The 24129-nt window shown below is 42.5% G+C and overlaps 1 non-coding gene across 1 annotated transcript; it reads left to right on the forward strand.

Moving 5' to 3' along the window:
* Positions 1-8629: 8629 nt before the first annotated feature.
* Positions 8630-8704, forward strand: Trnat-ugu. The gene has a single exon. It is a non-coding gene; the product is annotated as a tRNA-Thr (tRNA).
* The last annotated feature ends 15425 nt before the right edge of the window (positions 8705-24129 follow it).

The following is a 24129-nucleotide window of genomic DNA, read 5'->3' on the forward strand; positions in this document are numbered from 1 at the left end:
CTATCAATCGACGGTAACCTAAACGCAAACCTTTAAGCTGCTCACTGCATTGTGATTTCCTACCCTGGAGTGCCCTTGATCAAATAGCCTTATGTGTAACAAATTACAGGCCATTTTGTCGTGGATATGACAGGGTAGTAATACAGTCTGGCAGTATCCGCCGACTGTGGATATCCTACATCGATTGCAGCTTAGTGAAAAAAAAAATCGTTAAACCTTAGCACAACAGCAGCCTACCGCGTCTACTCGTCTGCACAGACTTCATCCATGTATAAGGTATACGCTGGGCTTGCTAGAAATTTTGATCCAGAGACACAAGCAATTAGGGAAAGAAATGGGTTATTGGTGCGTGTCATACGAGTCATGAGCAATAGCGTATTTACCAGCCTGCGTTTGGCGCATCAGAAAGATTACAGAAAGGTGATGCGAAGATCATGAGATGGATCACTATGCGCACGTTTTTATTTTTAATTTTTACGTTACTTGCACTGCAGATAAACCGAGATAATTCTCAATATATTTCACAAAAAGCATGGAAAGGAAAGGAGAAAGAATGTAGCATTTCAAACAAGTTTTAAGGATGGATGGTACGGCGTACACGAGAAGTTCGTATTTATAATTAAATCGTTTACTTATTTCAGGGTTGACGTCCTACAGGTGCTGGAATAGTATACATTGCGAAAACAGTGATCAGCAATTGTCTTGACATCGTGTAGTACTGCTGCATTTATAAAGTGTACAAGTTTGAAACGAATCTTTTAAATACACAGGTCTACTAAACATTTATTATCTATGATGTGTAAAGTTGTCACGAGAGACGTTTTTCCACTCTGGAGGTGGTCCGAAACCGGCATAGAATAAATAAACTGTAAGACAACATAATGTGTATCATTTATTTCTCCAAGTAACCGCAAAGAAATATTGGCTTGGCACATAAGTTCGTAGTGTTCTTCCATAAGTTTAACACGACAGATACTCGTAACAGAGACTTTACCGACGACTAATGTATTCTCCTTCTCTATATATAACGTTAGCTCAAATTTTCGATTTCGCGAGTGTAGACATCATGTAGTTTAGAGGCGAAGAACTCGTCGACTCATATTCGTAGCACATTTTCATCAGGAAAGGAAGTTCCTCGAAGGTTGTTCGACAGAGATCGAAAAAAGCGAATATCTGAGGGCACAAGATCAGGCGAATAAAGTAGGTGCGGAATAATATCCCAACCTAACTCATGTACAGTATTTTTAACAGTCCAGCAGAACGTGGGCGGGAGCTATCGCAGAGTAGCATCACTTCACGCTGCCTTCGCAGTCGTTTTTGCATTGCGTCTCGACAATAAATGTCTACTGTGATTGCTACACCTCGGGGAAGCAATCCGTAGTACACCACACCGTAATTGTTTCACCAGATACGTAACATTATCTTTTGTGAATGCTCGCAAGACTTTATACGGGGAATTGCAGCTAGGTTTGGGCTCAACCATTCCTTCATTTTCCCTATGTTAATATAAAGACACCATTCTTCGTCACCAGTACCGACTCAGAATACGAACGATCGGTGTTGTTCATGACGAGCAAGCAGAGCTGTTTATGTGGCCACAAGCTTTTTTTTTTTTTTTTTTTTTTTTTACTTTGGCTTAGAGCATGCCGTACCCACACATCTGATATTTGAATCTTCCACATTGCCTCCAAACGAACTGTGGTTATTTGACCATCATGTGACGTCATATTTGCCAGTTATCGAATATACTGACGTCAATCATGGTGGATTAATGTGATTAAATTATCTTCATGGAACCCTTAAGTTCTCTCTGAACGTGGAGAGTAATGTAGCCGGCACGGTAGCTCAGCGTGTTCGGTCAGAGGGCTGCGTGCTCTCTGTAAAAATAAAAAAAACTGAGTCAATGAATCAACGATCAAATTGAACGGATGTCTTGTGATGCTCGCCCAGACCAAACGCAACGAACTATATCGAACAAAATGAAAAAAAAAAGAAAAATGTCAAAACTGTCTGTTTAGAACGAGAAAATCGCAATTGGACAGCGCACGACAAGAAAACATTATCCCTCTACTGAATTCAAACAGGAAAATACGTCGGAAATGTCCTAGTTCTCCATTTCATTTTCTAGCATCCACAGTTCCGCTCACTATCCCCAAATGACAAATTGACAATATGTATACTAAAATAGCAAAATCAAGCTGGAAATAAAAATGACAATCGATAAACGAACCCTTAGCAACCGGAATAATAACATGCAAACCAAACACGCTGCGAACTTAAGCACCAACTAATATAATATCTTGCATGTAAACAGAATTTTAAAAAAATCCATTATAGTTTCAAGGCAAAATCGGATAGAAATAATTAAAATGAAGTGTCTAGGAGTGTTAAGACGTTTTGCGATCTGGGTCGTATACGTATACTCTGTTCAAAATACCAACAAGACTGACAGAAAGTAAGGGACGAGGCTCGGACAGGTGGCTACGGAAAACAGTCAGCCCACCCCTGCAGTCTGTAAGCCGGTCGTTGTGTCCGAGCGGTTCTAGGCTCTTCAGTCTGGAAACGCGGGACCGATACGGTCGTAGCTTCGATTCCTGCCTCGGGCATGGATGTGTGTGATGTCCTTAGGTTATTTAGGTTTAAGTAGTTCTAAGATCTAGTGGCTCATGACCTCAGATGTTAAGTCCCATAGTGCTCAGAGCCATTTGAACCCTGCAGTTTGTGGACCTTGTACCACACCACTGCAGCACTTGTCAGTTTCTGGCAACACGCTGTAGTGTGGAATCACAAGCTGAGCCTCGTGACACTGCTTGATTTATTTCCACATTGGTGAAAATTATTATTTTACATGCTGTTAATATCATCTGTTGCTTATTACTGAACAAGTACCCCGATAGTTTTGAATGGGTTAATTTGAAGTCGCTCCTGTGCCCATGAGGTTATTGCGCCGTCATCAAGGACTGCTATTTTCCCTACATTCTGCACACCGTCTTAAAAATTGTCTGCGGCAAATAAATCTAAAGCGAAAACGTTCTGCTGTTCGTACACAATACACTGGTATCAGTTCCATCTTCATGCACTGAGCTGTCAGAGATGGAGCGAATTGAATGACACGCAACATTACGCTCGCGTTCTGTGCGGATGTGCCAGTTCTCTTCGTCTCCAAGTGCTCCAGCCGAAGTGGTAAATTCTGCTCCAGGTCTCCACTTTACATACAACTTGCAATTATAACAGCGTAATTATGAAACCTCAGCATATCATTCACAAATGTTTACTGTTACTGAAATGTTATCCAGTCTCACTAAACTGTCTTCCATCATGAAGAGTTTAATGGGTGAAACTAGGAGTGATTCTTCGCTTCTACAGGTGTAATTTTTCGCTTCTTTTTAATCACAAATACAGGTTTCGTTTCACACAGCGCCGAAATTTAAGTATAAAAAGTGCAGCAACAGTGACCGCATATGAGTAAAATAGGTGTTTAGAGATGATTATCAAATAAATCTATACGATTGCAGCGTAAATTGGTGATGTCTCTATTATTTTACACTTCAGTATGACGAATTCGATGACGGGAAGACAAAACCACTACAAATGTCATACGTGCTTATGAAAGATACGTCGCACAGATCATTTGTTTGTTGTTTTGTCACCCGTTGTTCAGAAAAGGTGTTCGTGACTGTATTCCATATGCATCCATTGCCTGTATAGCATCACATAGGCCTCACATCGAATGTACTTTTCTGATTATGAATATTTAAGGAGATCAGTAAAAGTGAATGTAGTGGCGTAGCATTGCACGTGACGTAAAAGCAAGTGTCACTAACAATACAGAGTAATCGACAATCCAAACAGTGAAAGGTATTTTCGCAGAATCGGTCCTGACCTAGCAATACTTCGGTATTACATAACGAAATTGCATGAAGTGTAAATAATATTGCCATACCGATGAATATGGACAATGACGATGTACAAGGTCTGTAGAATAGCAATCAAATGGTGAATATTGAAAAAGTGTGAAGTTGTTAGGAAAATGGGAACATTAAAACTACACCCTGAAACCCGTTTAATGTTCACAGCAGGCTCTCAGATTTTTCTATACAGTTGAACTGTATTAGATCATGTATTACGAGGGTTAGCACTTAAACAGTGGCAACTGTTTATTCACAATCGATACAAAAGAGTTACATGTTTCCACCTTTTACTGTCCAAAGTAGTCACCAGCGTTGTGTAGAACCCGTTCCCAGCGATGTGGAAGACGTAGTATACAGTTAGCAGAGCCTGTTTTGTTGATGGTGCGATTGGAGCAATCTACTACCTGTTGTCTCTCTGGAACAGTTCTGAAGCGAATGCCACGAAGTGGTTCCTTCATCTTCGGAATCAAATCAAAGTCACTACTACTTAAGTCCGTGGAGTATGGTGGATGGTACAGTACTTCCCAGTCCCATCGACCTAACAGAGCAGCCACAGCTTGCTCTGTATGAGCCTTCTTACGCCGTATCGTAACGTTGGATGAGACATGGACCACATCGTACGAGCCAAATTTGTGTATCATATCTGTGGCACTCTCTCCTCTATTTCACGATAATACAAAACGGGTCGTCGTCCTTTGAACATTTTAGATGTCCTCCCTCAATCCTATCTGACACGGGTCCCACATCACACAGCAGTATTCCAGAAGAGGGCTGACAAGCGTAGTGTAAGCCGTCTCTTAGAAAATGTAACAGGTCTACTAAAGTGTTCTGCCACTAAATCGCAGTGTTTGGTTTGCTTTCACCTCAACTTTATTATGTGATCGTTCCAGTTGAGATTATTCGTAACTGTTATCCCCAACTATTTATTTGAGCTTACAGCCTTTAGATTTGCGTGAAATTTAGTGGGTTGCTTATAGTGGTCACACTTCTCATGATTTAGAATCAATTGTCACTTTTTGCACCACACAGATATCTTTCTCAATTATTTTTCAATTCGTTTTGATCAGCTGGTGTCTTTGCAGACGAAGCTGTTGTGTACCATAATGTAAACAGTCTAAGACGGCTGCTCAGATTGTATACTAAACCGCGTATGTAGATCACTAACGGCAGAGGGACTGTAACACTTCCTTGGTGAATGCCATATATTACTTCTGTTTCACTCGATGGTTTTCCGTCAGTTACTGCGAACTGTGACCTTTCTGACGCGAAAAAGAGGAATCCAGTCACACAACTGAGACGGTACTCCGTAGGCACGTAATTTGATACTGTTCCTCAGAAGCGACTTCTAATTAAAAGCCTTCTGGAGATCTAAAAATACATAAGCAATCTGATGTCCCTTGTCGATAGTTACTCATTACTTCCTTAGAATAAAGAGCTAGTTTGTGTTTCACAAGGACGACATTTTCTGAATCCGTATTGGCTATCTGCCAACAAATCATTTTCTTCGATGTGATTAATAATGTTGAAATAATCCGCTGAATTACAGACCCATACCACCAACGTCGATTTGCAGTGGGATTTTGCCTTTCTTGGGTACTTACGTGCCTTGTGCAACTTTCCAGTCTTTGGGTACGGTTGTTCTTTTTACGAGCGAGCGGTTGTATACGATTGCTAAGTATGGAGCTATTGCACGCGCATACTCTGAAAGGAACTTGAATTGTACCCAATCAGAAAAGGAAGCCGTGCTGTTTTTTTAGTGTTTTAGGTTGCATCACTGCACTGAGGATATCTACGTTTAAGTTACTTATGTTGGCAGTTGCTTTTGTTTCGAATTCTGGAATATTTACTTCGTGTTCTTTTGAGAAGAAATTTCGGAAAATCGTGTTTAACAGCTCTGCTTCAATGGTACTCTCGTTAATAACATCACCAATGTTATTTCAGAGAGAGATAATGACCGCGTCTTGCCATTGGTGTACGTTTCGTACGACCAGAATCTCTTTGCGTTTTCTGCCACATTTCGAGATAGCGAGAATTTCAGTGCGGTGTGCTTATCATAGTTTCAACAACGTGATTCTAAATTTCGAGCATCCAGATTGGAACGTCGACAAATGGGAACGTGTCGCCTGGACGGAGCAATCACGATTCTTGTTATTGCAGATCTATGGTCGTGTCTGTATGCGCCACCATACACGCTGCTGGAAACACGCAAGGCGGTACGGACTCAAGTCGGTGGAGGCAGTATTATGATATGGGGGACATTTCGCTGGGTTTTCATAGTACCTGCGGTAGTAATCGAAGGCACCATGACAGTTATGAAGCACATAAACTGTATTTAAGATCGCCTGTAGTCCTGCTCGCTCTACGTCTAACCCGACGGTTATGGCATCATATAGTGGGATGAGTATACGTCTCGCAAGGCGGCATTCGTGTTACAGTGGTTTCAGGAGGAAGATAGTGAACCCACGTTGATGTCTCCGCCATAAAATTCGGCTGATCTGATCCCGATGAAACACACATGGCACACTATCCGAGCTAGTTCCGCGCCCAAAAATCACCCTTAATTTACGGGGATTTCGAGACGTGTGGGCAGGCCATATAACTCCAGAGCCCTACCGACAACCTGCCACGCAAAATCAATGCAGCAGTGCGCTACAAAGTGGACCAGCACGCTTTGGTTGTCATAATGTTTTGGCTTATCAGTGTGTCAACAAAACAAGGTCGAAACTTTGCGTGTTATAAGAAATTTGGTTACACAATACGTCAGAAAGTAGCACAGAGAAAGCAATAAATAAAGGTCGTCCCCGCAGTAAGTGAAAATCTTCTCCGTTAACGAAGGAATCACATTTTTTCGACAGAATGCAAAGATGTGATTTCTTGGGACTTGGGTAGCCAGAATACAATTGTGCATGTCGTATTATCTGATAATATTGCTGAAGTCCATGTCCTAAATAAATATTTTTGAAAACAGTGATTGACACATGAAGAAAAAAAATGGGTTTTTTCTCCCAAGTTATTTCTCTGACACTACAATGGGTTGGGCACTGCTTTCAAACTTCGAGACACATTCTAGAGCGCTGCCTGTCAATGGCATTTGAATGAACAGCAGTGAAACCGATGTCCGAATAGTTGAGATTCGTTGAAGGTAGGCTATAATCAATTTCGAATAAACGACGAAATTGGAATCCCCATCTACATCTACATTGTTACTCTGCAATTCACACTTAAGTGCCTGGCAGAGAGTTCATCGAACCATTTTCATACTACTTCTCTACCATTCCAATCTCGAAGGCGCGTGGGAAAAAGGAATACTTAAATCTTTCCGTTCTAGCTCTGATTTCTCTTATTTTATTATCATGATCATTTTTCCCTACGTAGGTGGGTGTCAACAAAATATTTTCACATTCAGAAGTGAAACTGGTGATTGAAATTTCGTAAATAGATCTCGCCCCAAAGGAAACCGCCTTTGTTTCAGTAACTGACACCTCAACTCGCGTATCATATCAGTGACACTCTCACCCTATTGCGCGATAACAAGAAACGAGCCGCCATTCTTTGCACTTTTTCAATGTCCTTCGTCAATCCCACCTGGTAAGGATCCCATACCGCGTAGCAATATTCCAGTAGAGGACGGACAAGTGTAATGTCGGGTGTCTCTTTAGTGGGTTTGTCGCATCTCCTGAGTGTTCTGCCAACAAAGCGCAGTCTTTGTTTCGCGTATCTATGTGGTCTTTCCAATTTAAATTGTTCGTAATTGTAATTCCTAGGTATTTAGTCGAATTGACAGCCCTTATATTTGTACCATTTATCGTATACCCAGAATCTATCGGATTTCTTTTAGTACCCATGTGGGGTACTGAAATGAATTCGATGGCGCTAGCTGAAAATTTGTGCCGGCCAGGAACTGGAAAACGTGTTTCCTGCTTTACACGGCCGCCTTAACGGCTTCCGATATCCGATTAAGCTTTCCGTCCAGCTCAAATTCCCACCTTGTTGCACACTACAGACTTCGTGTCCCTTATCCATTACGTTCTTTGCTCGCGGCCTCATGTTGAAACCGGCAAGAGTACGGACGAAGTATGCATCTGTACTGAATGATGATTCCCGTCACAGCGCATATATTTATGTGCGTGGTGTCTGCTCTTTCGGATATGTCCGAAAGTTCAGACCCAACACCAATTAATTTTAATACATTGCTCACTGGAGAAAAAAATTCTGCAAGTCGCGTTTGTGAGACTTGAAATAGGAATTTATTATATATGACGGTAATATCTGTTCCCGAAAGAACAGTTACCGTAGATGACCATGCAGCTTTGATAGAAATGAAATGATAATTAAATGGACATCCTAGCTGCAAACAGGCGTTGATGAACTTCATTGGGGACATGTTGAAAATGTGTGCCCCGACCGGGACTCGAGCCTGGGATCTCCTGCTTACATGGCAGACGCTCTATCCATCTGAGCCACCGAGGGCACAGATGGTGTGCCTGCACGGAATTATCCCTCGCACGCTCTCCGTGAGATCCACATTCCCAACATGTCCATACCACTACATTCGTATTGCGCCTAATAGATGTTTGCCCATCATACTCATTACTCGTGGCAGATTAAACTACCATCTATTAGTCGCACCACGAATGCAATGGTGTGGACATGTTGGGACTGTGGGTCTCACGGGGGGCGTGCAAGGGATAAGTCCCTGCAGGCGCATTATCCTCTGTGCCCTCGGTGGCTCAGATGGATAGAGCGTCTGCCATGTAAGCAGGAGATCCCGGGTTCGAGTCCCAGTCGGGGCACACATTTTCAACGTGACCCCAACGAATTTATTGCTATTATTACAGAAACTCCTGGCAGAGGAACATTGTGTGCCAGACGTAGTGCTTGAACACAACACGTTTACACACACACACACACACACACACACACACACACACACACACACACACACACACACACACACACACACACATAAAAGAACAGATACAGCTCACACCCAGCTGCTTATGTTTGTCCTTTGTTGGTTGCATTCCCGCTAAGAATACGTTTATTCAGAGAAATGCTGTAATCTCGCACAGTCGTTTCGCTCTACCGATGGATGTGGGATGACGTAAGCAGTTTCTGGTGACAATTAATTCTGCACTCCACTCAGCTGTGCTGCTGTTGTTGTTGTTGTGGTCTTCAGAGACTGGTTTGTTGCAGCTCTCCACGCTACTCTATCCTGTGCAAGCTTCTTCATCTCCCAGTATCTACTGCAACCTACATCCTTCTGAATCTGCTTAGTGTATTCATCTCTTGGTCTCCCTTTACGATTTTTACCCTCCACGCTGCCCTCCAATACTAAACTGGTGATCCCTTGATGCCTCAGAACATGTCCTACCAACCGATCCCTTCTTCTGGTCAAGTTGTGCCACAAACTTCTCTCCTCCCCAATCCTATTCAATACTTCCTCATTAGTTATGTGATCTACCCATCTAATCTTCAGCATTCTTCTATAGCACCACATTTCAAAAGCTGCTACGCTCTTCTTGTCCAAACTATTTATCGTCCATGTTTCACTTCCATACGTGGCTACACTCCATACAAATACTTTCAGAAAAGACTTCCTGACACTTAAGTCAATATTCGATGTTAACAAATTTCTCTTCTTCAGAAACGCTTTCCTTGCCATTGCCAGTCTACATTTTATATCCTCTCTACATCGACCATAATCACAGTTATTTTGCTCCCCAAATAGCAAAACTCTTTTACTACTTTAAGTGTCTCATTTCCTAATCTAATTCCCCCAGCATCACCCGACTACATTCCATTATCATCGTTTTGCTTTTGTTGATGTTCATCTTATATCCTCCTTTCAAGACATTGTCCATTCCGTTCAACTGCTCTTCTAAGTCCTTTGCTGTATCTGATAGAATTACGATGTCATCGGCGAACCTGAAAGTTTTTATTTCTTCTCCATAGATTTTAATACCTACTCCGAACTTCTCTTTTGTTTTCTTCACTGCTTGCTCAATATACAGATTGAATAACAACGGGGAGAGGCTACAACCCTGTCTCACTCCCTTCCCAACCACTGCTTCCCTTTCATGCCCCTCGACTCTTATAACTGCCATCTGGTTTCTGTACAAATTGTAAATAGCCTTTCGCTCCCTGTATTTTATCCCTGCCACCTTCAGAATTTGTAAGAAAGTATTCCAGTCAACATTGTCAAAGCTTTCTCTAAGTCTACAAATGCTAGAAAAGTAGGTTTGCCTTTCCTTAATCTAGCTTCTAAGGTAAGTCGTAGGGTCAGTATTGCCTCACGTGTTCCGATATTTCTGCGGAATCCAAACTGATCTTCCCCGAGGTCGGCTTCTACTAGTTTTTTCCATTCGTCTGTAAAGAATTCGCGTTAGTATTTTGCAGCCGTGACTTATTAAACTGATAGTTCGGTAATTTTCGCATCTGTCAACACCTGCTTTCTTTGGGATTGGAATTATTATATTCTCCTTGAAGTCTGAGGGTATTTCGCCTGTCTCATACATCTTGCTCACCAGATGGTAGAGTTATGTCAGGAATGACTCTCCCAAGGCTGTCAGTAATGGAATGTTGTCTACTCCCGGAGCTTTGTTTCGACTCAGGTCTTTCAATGCTCTGTCAAACTCTTCACGCAGTGTCATATCTCCCATTTCATCTTCATCTACATCCTCTTCCATTTCCATAATATTGTCCTCAAGTACATCACCCTTGTATAGACCCTCTATATAATCCTTCCACCTTTCTGCTTTCCCTTCTTTGCTTATAACTGGGTTTCCATCTGAGCTCTTGATATTCATACAAGTGGTTCTCTTTTCTCCAAAGGTCTCTTTAATTTTCCTGTATGCAGTATCTTTTGTGGCGGTGTTCGTAGCGACAAACACTTGGCTGTGGAAATGGCTTACGAAGTCACCGCCACACTTTTAATAGCGGGCCGACCGGTCCGCTGGAACAGTAAACAGAAAGATGAAACCCCAAACACTCTGATTAAATAAAAGTCGGTACTTATCTTTATTGATGAAGATACAGAAACACAAGAGTGAACTCGGTGTCTACAGAAATCTGTCTAGTTCGAGTCGGAGCGGCTAGGTCAGCGTCGGCTGACGACAAACAACAACTCTGCCGCGATGAACACACAACTGACTAGCAAGTACACAATTCGGTGGCGAGTATACAACTGAGCGGCGAATACAGAACTGTCCTAGCGCTCTCGACTCCAGCGCTTAAGAAGCCAGAACCCAGCGGTGGCGCGCGCAGACTTGCGGCGATTTCCTGTCTCGCTGGCGCTGCTTATGCGGACGGCGTCCGTACTTTGATGCTGCCAACCTTTTGGCAGCGGGCTCGGTTGGCATTACTGGCTAGGATACAACAGTATCTATCTTACCCCTAGTGAGATAAGCCTCTACACCCTTACATTTGTCCTCTAGCCATCCCTGCTTAGCCATTTTGCACTTCCTGTCGATCTCATTTTTGAGACGTTTGTATTCCTTTTTGCCTGCTTCATTTACTGCATTTTTATGTTTTCTCCTTTCATCAATTAAATTCAATATTTTTTCAGTTACCCAAGGATTTCTACTAGTCCTCGTCTTTTTACCTACTTGATCCTCTGCTGCCTTCCCTACATCATCCATCAAAGCTATCCACTCTTCTTCTACTGTATTTCTTTCCCCCATTCTTGTGAATTGTTCCCTTATGCTCTCCCTGAAACTCTGTACAACCTCTGGTTTAGTCAGTTTATCCAGGTCCCATCTCCTTAGATTCCCAACTTTTTGCAGTTTCTTCAGTTTTAATCTACAGTCCATAACCAATAGATTGTGGCCGGAGGCCACATCTGCCCCTGGAAATGTTTTACAATTTAAAACCTGGTTCCTAAATCTCTGTCTTACCATTATATAATCTGTATGGAACCTGTCAGTATCTCCAGGCTTCTTCCATGTATACAATCTTCTTTTATGGTTCTTGAACCAAGTGTTACCTATGATTAAGTTATGCTCTGTGCAAAATTCTACCAGGCGGCTTCCTCTTTCGGTTTCTTACCCACAATCCATATTCACATACTACGTTTCCTTCTCTCCCTTTTCCTACTGACGAATTACAGTCACCAATGACTACTAAATTTTCGTCTCCCTTCACTATCTGAATAATTTCTTTTATTTTATCATACATTTCTTCAATTAGCTAGTAGGCATATAAACTTGTACTACTGTGGTAGGCGTGGCTGTGCTGTTGTTAATAAATTTTGTGACGCTCTCCACAAGCCATTACCATGGCAACCATCTCACCAATGGCCATTTTACGAGCATGAGTCCAAAAGAAATGCCTAACTTTTTTTTTCGAAAATCCATCTTCATCATCGAGATGGCTACTGTATTTTATGATACTCTGAAGCATCAAGCTGTTTTAGAGTTCCTGTGTTCCGAGAACGAGACGATAACAAAACATTCAAAAGGAATTGAAGAAGGTGTATGGGGATGACGCTGTTGATCGCAGTACACTTAGTCGCTGGGCAAGCAGACTGTCCGGCGAAAGTGGACACGATAATATTCGGGACTTACCGCCCAGCTTCAGACAGAGCACTACACAGTCTCCTGACTGTCTGCACCCTATTCACAATCCGATTCACTTACTTCCACTCGGATTGACCAGTAGTTCACTGTCATGCAAGGGCATTCAGAACACTAATATAGGTTGAAGTTGAATCAGGATTGCGCGAAGTAGACCGCGAAGATTTTGATGGATACCCCAAAAACGTTGACACACGCATCCTACAGCCCTGATAAAGCACTGTGTCAGTATCAACCTTCTTAAACTGACAATTCCTTCATGGAACGAAATCTCAAGATGGCGACTCCATTTTGTAGTCTGCTAAACAGCGGCTCGAACATCTGGTTCTGACTTCTACCGTGCAGGTACACAAGCCTCAGTGCCACTATGGCGTAAGGCAGTTGAAAGGGACGGAGACGATGTGGAGGAGACATTTTGCCTCTAAAGTATGTATCAGCAGACTGTGTATTTCTTTTGAACATACAATTTATTTTCGACACCTTTGACATTTTTACAATGCACTGTGTCGGTATCAACCTTCTTAAACTGACAATTCCTTCGTGGAACGAACTCTCAAGATGGCGACTCCATTTTGTAGTCTGCTAAACAGCGGCTCGAACATCTGGTTCTGACTTCTACCGTGCAGGTACACAAGCCTCAGTGAGTGAGTCAGTTTGGTGATGTCTCCAATGCAATAGATCGAATGTGTCCGTCTCTGCTCGTTATCGCCGTACAACATGCGTTGCAGCGACCGCCTACGTGTCGTGACGGAGGCTCCCCTAAGCTGGTACAGGGTGACAATTATTGAACTGTATGAAATAAAATCGTCGTAACTACTAAACGGTTTGAGTTAGGACGTTCAAACTGCACGCTTGGCCGCAGTGCGCGATGGAAATTGGTATGTGCATGCGCACATCCCTTGTTGTCGTCGGCCATTTTCATTTGGATGGGTCTGTCAGTAAGTAAAATTGACGTATTTGGTGGACTAAGAACCCATATTTCGCGATCGAGAAGTCTCTTCATCCTCAACAGGTGACCGTGTAGTGTGCAATTTCCAGTCACAGAATAATCGGTGCGATATTCCTTGATGGCACGGTGACTACCAAACGGTAAGTGTAGGTTTTGAAAGATGACTTCATCCCAATTACCCAGAGTACCCTGATTTCGAAACGATGTGGTTGAAGCAAGACGGAGCTCTACTCCATCGAAGCAGGAGACTGTTTGATGTCGTGGAGGAGCACTTTGGGTCTCGATTGGCCGCCATGTTCTTCGGACCTGAACACATGCGACTCCTTTTTGTGGGGACTATATTGAAGACAAGGTGTACAGCAATAGTCCCACATCCATTGCCGAGCTTGAAACAGCCATTTTGGAGGTCATCGACAGCATCGATGTTCTGTCACTTCAGCGGGTCATGCAGAATTTCGCTATTCGTCTGCCTCACATTATTGCCGGCATATCGAACACATCACAGCTTGAATCCGAATATCTGTAGTGACGTTTACATGGTGAATGAAGTGTGTTCACGCTGTAGTTTGTATTAAATTTTTTTTTTTTTTTTTTTTTTTTTTTTTTTGGTAGTTCAATAATTGTACCCCTGTACGATTCCCTGTGACTGGCGGCAAGCCGTCTCTTACACACTCAGGAGGAAGTCAGTCAGGTGCCTAGGTCTCAATGACTTCAGAAGACTGTTCTGCGTGTTAAAATAATTATGAACCCCCCCCCCCCCCCCTCGATTGCACAAACTACCTGGTAGTTTGAGCAATCGAGGCGGATTTTTCGTAATTATTTCGATACTTACGATAGCTAACGCGCTGCAATGCTAAATGTTCTTATGTTCTGCGTGTGTTTAGTCGTGCCACACTAGGATCGCATGTCTGCAGCTTTGCGTGGTGCCGATTTTGATTGTAGTTGCCACGAGTTTGACGTCTGCCTCGGTAGCTGCGCGGTCGGAGTTCCAAATTGCTAACCGAAGAGGCCCGTATTTGGTTTCTGGCCGGTCGGAGATTTTCTCCTCTCTGGGACTGGGTATTGTATCGTTCTTACGTGCGTGTCGTCGTAACTGCCAAGAAAATCGTCATCACTACGGTATCGTACCGTCTTTCCGAGATGACTGAATGGGCACAGCCCGAAAGCAAATAAACTGATAGTAAGAAAAAAACAGAAGCTTCGCAGATGCGGACGTCATGTTCTGCAAACTACTACCATCAGAGGCTTAATTTGTTCTAACGACAGTATAGTTCCGAGTATCTATCATCATCTGATGATTTATGCGATACTACTGAGGTCTAGTGAAGGAACAGAAGTTCCAGTTGGCACAGGGATATGCGTGAAGTGATTTGACGCCAATTACAATTTGCAGCACGTTGGCCGTTGATGACTGACTTCTTCAGAACGCTTAAATCAGTTCCAAATCATGTGCCACTCTGCCGCACTCATCAACCCGTGTTACCGAACTCTGCCTAACCATTTGAACAGCTGTGCTGACAGAACAGGCTTCCAACTGCTGTTACGAAAGTTTTATTATAATCGCTAAAACATCAAATGATGGCATGGCATTGTTGGCCGGGAGGCCCCATTCGGGAAATTTCGGCCGCCAAGTTGAAGTTTTGTTGCAGTCGACGCCACATTGGGCGACTTGACTGCCGGCGATGAGGATGAAATGATGATGACAACGCAACACGAGCGGAGAAAAATCTTCAACCCGGCCGGGAATCGAACCCGGGCCCGCTGCATGGGAGGCAAACACGTAGCCACCCAGCTAAGCAGGCGGAATGATAATTGTTCAGTACTACCCAAAAATCCAAATTAACGTCTTTTCTGTTATGCTAATTGATTTCAAGTTTTCCTGACAGTGTGGTCAAGTTGGTTCAACTTGTGTAAATAATTAAAGTTAAACGATGATTCCTGTTACTGGTGAAGTTTCCTAAATTAAAAGTGAAATAAATGTTTGTGAAATTTGTTTTAAATTCGTTTTTTGTGGCCTGGTACCATCCGCTCACCCAAATAGTCGCTAGCAGTTTCTTTACCCTCACACGCTGTTTTACAAACAAAAGCTGAAAATGAGCTTCAACACACCTCTAAATAGTGTGATCTGCATAGAGAATGATTCCACAGCACTTCACTGTGATGCTCCAAGCACAATACACAATGAGGTAGGTAGGCCCTATCTCGTTGAATTTATCTGCATTACAGCAACTGTTGTGGTGGCCACAAAATGAAAAGCTATCGCTTCAAAATGGAGGAAAGTTTACATTGTGTCTCGATGGACAGTGAGACTAATAAAATCAATTGGTCTTCGTTTTACGAGCCAGTTGGCTTGTCAGTTAAGACGAAAAGGGTGGTCAATATATTTTTCGTTATGTTTGCGACCTTCCGCTCCTCACGGAGTATAATGCCTTATAAGCACCGATTGAAGAAGATTACATCGTGAGACGACATTCCACTGTACAAAATGGATACAGAAAACTGCGCATAAACCAAACTGCGACGTTTACTGTGTCGTTCCAATGTCGCTTGAGTTTTGTTAATATTTCATGGCAGTGACGTTACCTTTGCTTTGTAGGCCTTAATTCGTGGCTGCGACGTTAAAGGAGTTCTATATTGATTCCCTTTACCACGAAATACAGAAAGATAAACAACTGAAATACAAATGCCGTGTAACTGGAGACCGATTTTTACGCAAGACTACATAAAACTTACAATTGACGGGGGACTTGTAGGTAAGCAGCAAAGAAAATATATCCTGTCTCTCGATTTTCATTTCCTGACTTTTGACGGTCCAGGAACTCTGCCGGTGAACAGACACAAATTGTGACGGCTGACAGTGTATTACGCCTCAGTAGAGCCTTTTATTACGATGTACTGATGTACTGACCAGTGCCGGCCGGAGTGGCCAGCGGTTCTAGGCACTATAGTCTGGAACCGCGTGACCGCTACGGTCACAGGTTCGAATCCTGCCTCGGACATGGATGTGTGTGATGTCCTTAGGTTAGTTAGGTTTAAGTAGTTCTAAGTTCTAGGGGACTGGTGACCTCAGCAGTTAAGTCCCATAGTGCACAGAGCCATTTTTACTGACCAGTGGGACGTAGGTAGCACGTCTCACTGTCTTGCAATGTCGATTCAGTGAAGCTGATGTGACAAAGTGATGACAGATGGCGCGAACTTTTAACACTTGCATGTCATAGGGCCACAGTGAGACCTATGCCGCTGAAGAATGCTTCGCTACAAACGTAACAACAAACCACAATGTGTTGAGGAAATTTAAAATCTTTGACATATTTTTCTATCGTTTACGATTCAAATTTCTATTCAAATATTTAAAAAAAATATAGGTCAATAAAGTTTCATTTATCAAATACTGGTACGTACGCAAACCCGATTCTGTATGAAAGTATTATCGATAGAAAAATTTGAGTCAAAGCATCACATTAACTTACACAGAGTGCTTCATCAACTCGCCATGAGCACATTCCTTTATACAAATAAACAGTGAACATTTGTACAGCGCGCGGTCAGAACCAATTTTTCAGGAGGGAAAGACAGAGCATTTGTGATTTTATTGATTCTGTACATTGGACAAATACCAAAGGAAACCAATGAGATTTTTGGAAAAGAAACTTAAGGCAAAGTAAATATAAGCTTCTTAGACATCCATGACAGACTTACGATGTCATCAGGAAATCTAAGAACTTAAGTTTTTCTTTCATCCTTTTTCCATGAGTATCAACACAAACAAAACGAGGGTAATGGAATAAAGTCAGGTGCTGAACAATTAGACTGGGGAATCACATAGCAAAAACCAGTTTTGGTTTTTCCTTAGCGAAAAATTCATATTTTATACGTTTATTATATTATTATTTGTTGATTACCATGAAGTAAATGATCGTAGACTCATATAGAACGGTGCCTTATCCGCTTCTTCGGAAGAAGCTCGACGCACTGTTCAATAGGGTCACGAATTCGACACACTGGCTCAAGGTGTGTACTGTAGAACAGCTGCACGTGCTCCTGCAGGAAAAGACACAGTTTCGTCGTCAGCGGTTCGTGTACTGCTGCTGCGACTGGGTTTTTGTGCAAGATCAAAACTAAAGTGCTGGGAAATTTGTTATTCCGAATTCGGACGCCTCTGCACAAATCCAGCTGGACTGGCGTGGCTCAAAATAATTAAATTTTACAAGGGTTCGCCCTCTCCTTTCCAGGAGGGAATGAAAGACAAGTAACAAAAATTTATAAGAACAAATGGTGACGGGTGGGCAGCGAACTGAAAACGGCGGGCTGTATTCAGCCCGCGGGCTACGGCCTATGCACCCCTGGTATACATCAAAAACTGCCCACTGAAAATAACTGCTGCATCAAATTAAAGTGAATTTGGCAATTGATTTGTCATTCACACGTAATTGCAGTTTCATGTCAATTAATTGGCAATACATCAGAATTTCTGTACTGCGACTTCCTCTAATTTAATGGATAATAAAAACCTGGAACTAGAAAATATTTTACGCACCCTTCAGATACGGTTAGTGCGACTGGCTCTGCTTCACCTCCCCGAGTCAGGAACATTACTTGTTCTGCAACACACGCCGCCTTGTTAGAAAACATGTAGTCACCGATAGGTCAGAAGATATTTTCAGTAGGCGAGACAAAACACAGAACTACTGCAACGACCGTGCGTTACTAGTCATGATCTTATTGGAGGTGACACATCTTTGCCTTCCTATATACTTGGAAATCGTTGATGCAATACTTGTTTTGCGTGAAATCAGGTCATCCTTCACAGATTCGACGAGAATGGAAATCTCAGAGCAGGAGAAAGACTGCGTTTACTTTATCCAACCTATTATGGAGCCCCTATACATGGTAAGAAGGCCACTGATTTGAGACTTTCTTCTTCTTGTTCCAGAAAGCTCACCATCTGGCTGAACTGCAGAGCCTTGTGGACTGTGTGTAGCGAGTAGCTGTTATCCTAATTTTTTTTTTTTTTTTTTTTTTTTTTTAGGTGTCCTCGTTCCTCCACTTGCCCTGTGGGCAAGTGTACCGAGGACATTACTTGTGTCCCTCGCATAGTGGCAACTGCCTGCAGCAAGCGAACATCAGGTCCCGAGATTCCGTGGGGTCTTTGATGAATTAAAACATTCAGAAAAGGGAGTCATTCGTCCTTTTCCGTCTCCATGGTGAACTGGAAGTTATGATGGACGGACAAAATTAAGATTTTCTGAGAACTAATGAATTTTCTGCCCTCCAAGGTGCCACAGCACATATGTATCATCTACATACATAAAAAAAACTGTCACCCCCTGATGACTAGTTGGTTTATAGAGGACTTTGGCTCAAAATTATCACTTCAGCGTCTTATCTTCAGACAGCTCCCTAGTTCTTAAAAATCGTTGTTGAATAAAACAGTATCTGGTGACTCACTGCATGTTACTAAATTTCCATGCCGGCCGTTGTGGCCGAGCGGTTCTAGGCGCTTCAGTCTGGAACCGCGCGGCCGCTACGGTCGCAGGTTCGAATCCTGCCTCGAGCATGGATGTATGTGATGTCCTTAGGTTAGTTAGGTTTAAGTAGTTCTAAGTTGTAGGGGACTAATGACCTCAGATGTTAAGTCCAATAGTGCTCAGAGCCATTTGAACCATTTTGAGTTTCCGTAACTTCATGGAACAAACAGTACACCGTGTTATTATGAAGACCGACAAACACGAAATTGGACTGAAAACCTCCTGCTGCACAGAATACAGGTGTAGTGGTCTTAATACAAAGCAGAACAATGGCAACGATAAGCAAAAATGGTTCAAATGGCTCTGAGCACTATGGGACTCAACATCTTAGGTCATAAGTCCCCTAGAACTTAGAACTACTTAAACCTAACTAACCTAAGGACATCACTCGCACCCAAGCCCGAGGCGGGATTCGAACCTGCGACCGTAGCAGTCCCGCGGCTCCGGACTGCAGCGCCAGAACCGCTAGACCACCGCGGCCGGCAACGATAAGCATAGCAAACATTGTATTGTGTGTGCAACAGTTGCCGAAGTTGACATTTCTTCATAAAAGAACCCAAGGAATTTCGCTGGGTGAGAAACAAGTGGCAGATGAAATATTAGCATATCTGCATGATCACTCAGTGGAATATGCTCAACTGTGCGTACAATATACGTAAGGAGTACAATGGTGACAACACCTGCTTAACAAGTGAAAGTGATACTGGAACATGTCTCGAGCCGAGCCATGTACTTCATCATCCTTGTGGAACACGGAGCGACACATATCGTCTCGAGTGAAACGTAGTAAAGGACGATCGTTGTCGACGGAGCGGGTACAAAACGTAATTACGAGCTTGACAGATCATCCGTAGCATAGAAAAAATGAACAGATCGTGTAAGTCCGCAGCAATATGACCGTGTAGTGCATAAGAAACACTATGGGTATTCCATGGAGGGTATGGTGCACATGTATGGAGCATCCTTGATACGCGCAAACACCTGTTTGTTACAAGTTGTTGGATATGCATGATAGTGACCTACTATGTTGTGCACATCAAATAGCGAGCGACATAGATTCCAGTGATTTTAAGGGAAACAATGGGTAGTTGCATAATTTCAAACAGTACTACAAAATTGGAAAACTTAAGATAACGAAATTTCAAACAAAGCGTCAACCTGACGATGCACAGCAAACTGCTGAATCTGCCGTAAAATTTGTACGTGAGACATACAAACTTATTTGTTTTCACTTCTGACCAATCTAAATTTGAAGACGAAATGTCTATAATAGTAACCCTGGAGATTAGAGGCTGAGCCGTGACTTCCTGTAATGATCTTGGCAGGACAGTTTCTCTTCCGAAGTTAGCCGCTTTGCGGCGTCCTCGTTGGCTAAGGGCTCTCCATTTAGGACGGCCGCTGCTCGCGAGGAGTGAATCGGTTGGCGGCAGTGACAGAAGGATAACAGGGCACGCAGCATCGCGAGTAGTCAGTCGGTGCTTGGTGTACTGCGAGGACGCACGGTGTTGACATTCCGGTGCCTGGGTCTGGTGGCGAGCGGAACTGGAGTCCGAAAGCAATCACCTGTCAACATAGACGCTGTTTAAGAGTCGTGGCTATCTCGAATCCTGAGAAGAGCGCGGGAGTTTACCCTGGCGTGCATGTTAACGGCGAGCCCCTGGACTAACTTTAAAAGTTGGGCCATTTTGTGGTGGAACTTTTGGTTGTTATTGCTCCGTGTAGCGATTTTGATTTTCGCTAGTCATTCCTTAAACCACTTGGACTTGGGTCCGGGAAACTAGCTATTGCAAGTCCATGTAACTACATTATGCCCTGGTTCCGTTGCATTTATCTTGAATTACAACAGTGGCCAATATTCGGCGATTCCTTTTTTTAATTACTATTGTTAATATGTTAATTATTCAATTTAATGGATCAAAGTTTATTCTTTACATAAAACTTCAGCCGCTGATTTACACTGCAATTTCATTCCTCCTTGTTGGCAACAATAATAGTCTCCAATAACGTGAAATTACACTTGATACATTTATAAACCACAACTACCTCAAGGCGATAGTGACCAGACAATCCGCACACAACATTAAATACCAAAGCACCGTTTGACGGCGCAGATTTGTTACTGTTTAATCAACTATTGCTTTAATAGCAACTACGGTTGTCACACTATAACGCTTAACATGTCTTCCTGCATTTGGTGCTATCCAGTGGTTGGCTGTTGGTTTTAGAATTTTAGCTAACTGTGTATTAATACTAGGTTTTTACGGTCTAGAAACCGTTATTGGTGTGCGCAAACCCTCCTGCCTGTTGTTGTCACTTGAGCTCTCTAGCACGGAATTCAGAAGCGCGGCCGACGTGAACGCCAAATGCCGAGAATGTGCTGACTGCTGTGTAAATCTTTCAGGCTATCATATCATATCATATTGCCGAATGTTTTCCACACTAGTTAATTCACGTATTTATTAGATCTTGCTATTCGAGTATTTTTGAATCTTAACAGCTATTACAAATTGTAATTTTTCATATTGACAAGGCCTGATAATTGACTTAACTGCAAATCTGAGCTCACTAGTTGTAAAATTATGTTAAATTTATATTTGTGTAAAGTAATTTTTATTGATTTAAAGTTGGGCTCTAAAGATTTTAAAAGCAAAACAGCCTTATATTATTCCCATTGATTTTATTCAACTGAATAATCGGTGTAGATCACAGCAATTTGCAAATGCTAATGAATCTTTGTGCTCTGTTTTAATTAACGTGGTGAGAAGAATTTTTTTTTTTCCTCGAATGGGGTCATCATTCGACTCCAGCAGCCCACGTGCCCTGCTTACCAATCCGAAACCTTAGGAGAGACACCAAGAGACTTGTTTCAAGATCAACTAGCATCAATACCTCAACGCATTTGTATACAAATATGCCGACTGTTACTCTGGGTGGTAAATTGGATGGAAAGTTGTTTATTGTGCTGTAAGAAGTTGGATGTAATCAGCCTCCTACGACTTTGGCAGGGCAGTAAGGGAATATTTTCGTCACAGTAAGGAACATTGGGAAAATGGGCTTAATAGAACTACAAATTTTGTTATGAGCACAGGATTTGTCCAGTAGCTAGTCACAATAATTTCCTTTTCGTTGATTCCTGATGTGCGTACCAAAATCATACTCCTTTAGAGAAACTATTCCCCCCCCCCCAAATTTTGTGACATTGCAGTTCTTACCACTTGGAACCACTCGACAAATAAGGCCTCTGGGTGAGAGTTGCAGATAGTGCGATATTATTGTGTTGTAGACACGGAAGTAACAAAGCCTTAAAGGATAGCTAGTGCACGATAAGCTCCATCGCCGACGGATTCGCATTCGGTTGCTTGCCATCACATTCCATCAGTTCTTACCATGCCGTTGCACCAATACGTTTCGACATGCATTCTTGAAGAGTGGATACCTTCTTGAACGTCCTGCACGGTTTGTAACTCCCAAGGAGCTCGAGCTTGTTGTGCGAATCTTTGTGATAACTGTGGCGAGCCGTTTTTAATTCGGTATTCATAAACGGACATCTTAGACATTCAAGAAATGTTAAAAACAAACTATTAACATGTACAATGAAGTGTAATACATAATCTCATACAAGGTTGATCTCTGCATCTCCTGGACACTCATTACCTGTCGCCATCCTGATGCACACAGTGACTCCTTAGTTGCTAACACAACACTTTCCAATGAGCCTTACTAAACATTGAACTTGCGCCCTCGCACTCAAGTGGTTTCTTGTTAGAGTGTCTACGGTAGGCTAGTTACAACCAACTGTATTTTTTTTTCTTCCTTGAGCTGCGGCATTTTGCAAAGGGAACGAAATTGAAAATTAGTCACAAATCATGAGTCACGAAAGAGCAATGAAGCGATTCCTGACTGTTGTAATGGCATCACGCAATCAGTGTGCGGAATGGGCCGATTCTGTTCTTTCGTGATCACTGCAGCAACACGCTAGGCCAGGCTATCGTTGTGTGGAACGGTCGCAAAAAAAATAACGATATGAAATCTCGGCAAGAACAGCGAAAAACTCACGCAAATCAACATGTGCAACCGGTTTCCTGAGAATGCAGCGAAAGCGTGTTAAAGTAAGTACTGGGAAACTAATAACACTCGCCAACTACAAACCAACAGTGAAACCCAGAAAAAAAGGGTTTTTGTTACAAATGACAAACTCTAAGTATGTAATTTTTCATTAAGAGCTACATGATAAATATAGTAGCTCAATGTTGCAAAATTAAACAGCGTTGCTTCCCTCACTTCTCATACATATATTTCACGTTCGTCAGTGTTGATCTTTATTTATGTCAGATACACTACAGATTATCATAAAAATCATTTTTGGTCTTGCAATTTTAATGACAGCTGATAATGGTTACTGTATACGGTAACAGGCCAAAACAGTAAACATACATTAGTAAGTAAATTGTTTACGAGATAACCGCGAATATGTGGTTAGGAGATGCCACTGACTTCAGTGTGAAAATTTTGTGCACTTTACATTGCAATAACACTTGTGCTAACAAAGTAACCTCCCCATCGCACCCCCTTAGATTTAGTTATAAGTTGGCACAGTGGATAGGCCTTGAAAAACTGAACACAGATCAATCGAGAAAACAAGAAGAAGTTGTATGGAACTATGAAGAAAAACAAGCTAAATATACAAACTGAGTAGTCCATGCACGTGATAGGCAACATCAAGGGTAGTGCGAGCTCCGGAACGCCGTGGTCTCGTGGTTAGCGTGAGCAGCTGCAGAACGAAAGGCCCTTGGTTCAAGTCTTCCCTCGAGTAAAAAGTTAAATTTTTTATTTTCAGACAATTATTGTCTATCCGTCCGTCCGATGCGAGGTAACTGCGTCGTAGTATAGGGACGCTACACCTAAACAAACATCGAAACACACGACGTCAGTCGACTATAGCGCACGGAAGAGAGAGTATTCCTGCTAACAAGGCTCCCTGGCTGACAGTTGACTGTTCGCTACTTTGGACCTGAGTGCATTAAATACGTGAGATGTATTCCGTGGGCAATATGAATCCAGAAAATATAGCTCGCGACTTCAGTAACAGGGTCAATGAATATTTTCCGAACTGTAAGGAATCGGAAAGTTCCTTAAGGGATCGAACGATTGTCGAACATTTGCATGAT

Source organism: Schistocerca piceifrons, chromosome 5 (assembly GCF_021461385.2).
Source record: "Schistocerca piceifrons isolate TAMUIC-IGC-003096 chromosome 5, iqSchPice1.1, whole genome shotgun sequence".
Classification (NCBI taxonomy): domain Eukaryota; kingdom Metazoa; phylum Arthropoda; class Insecta; order Orthoptera; family Acrididae; genus Schistocerca; species Schistocerca piceifrons.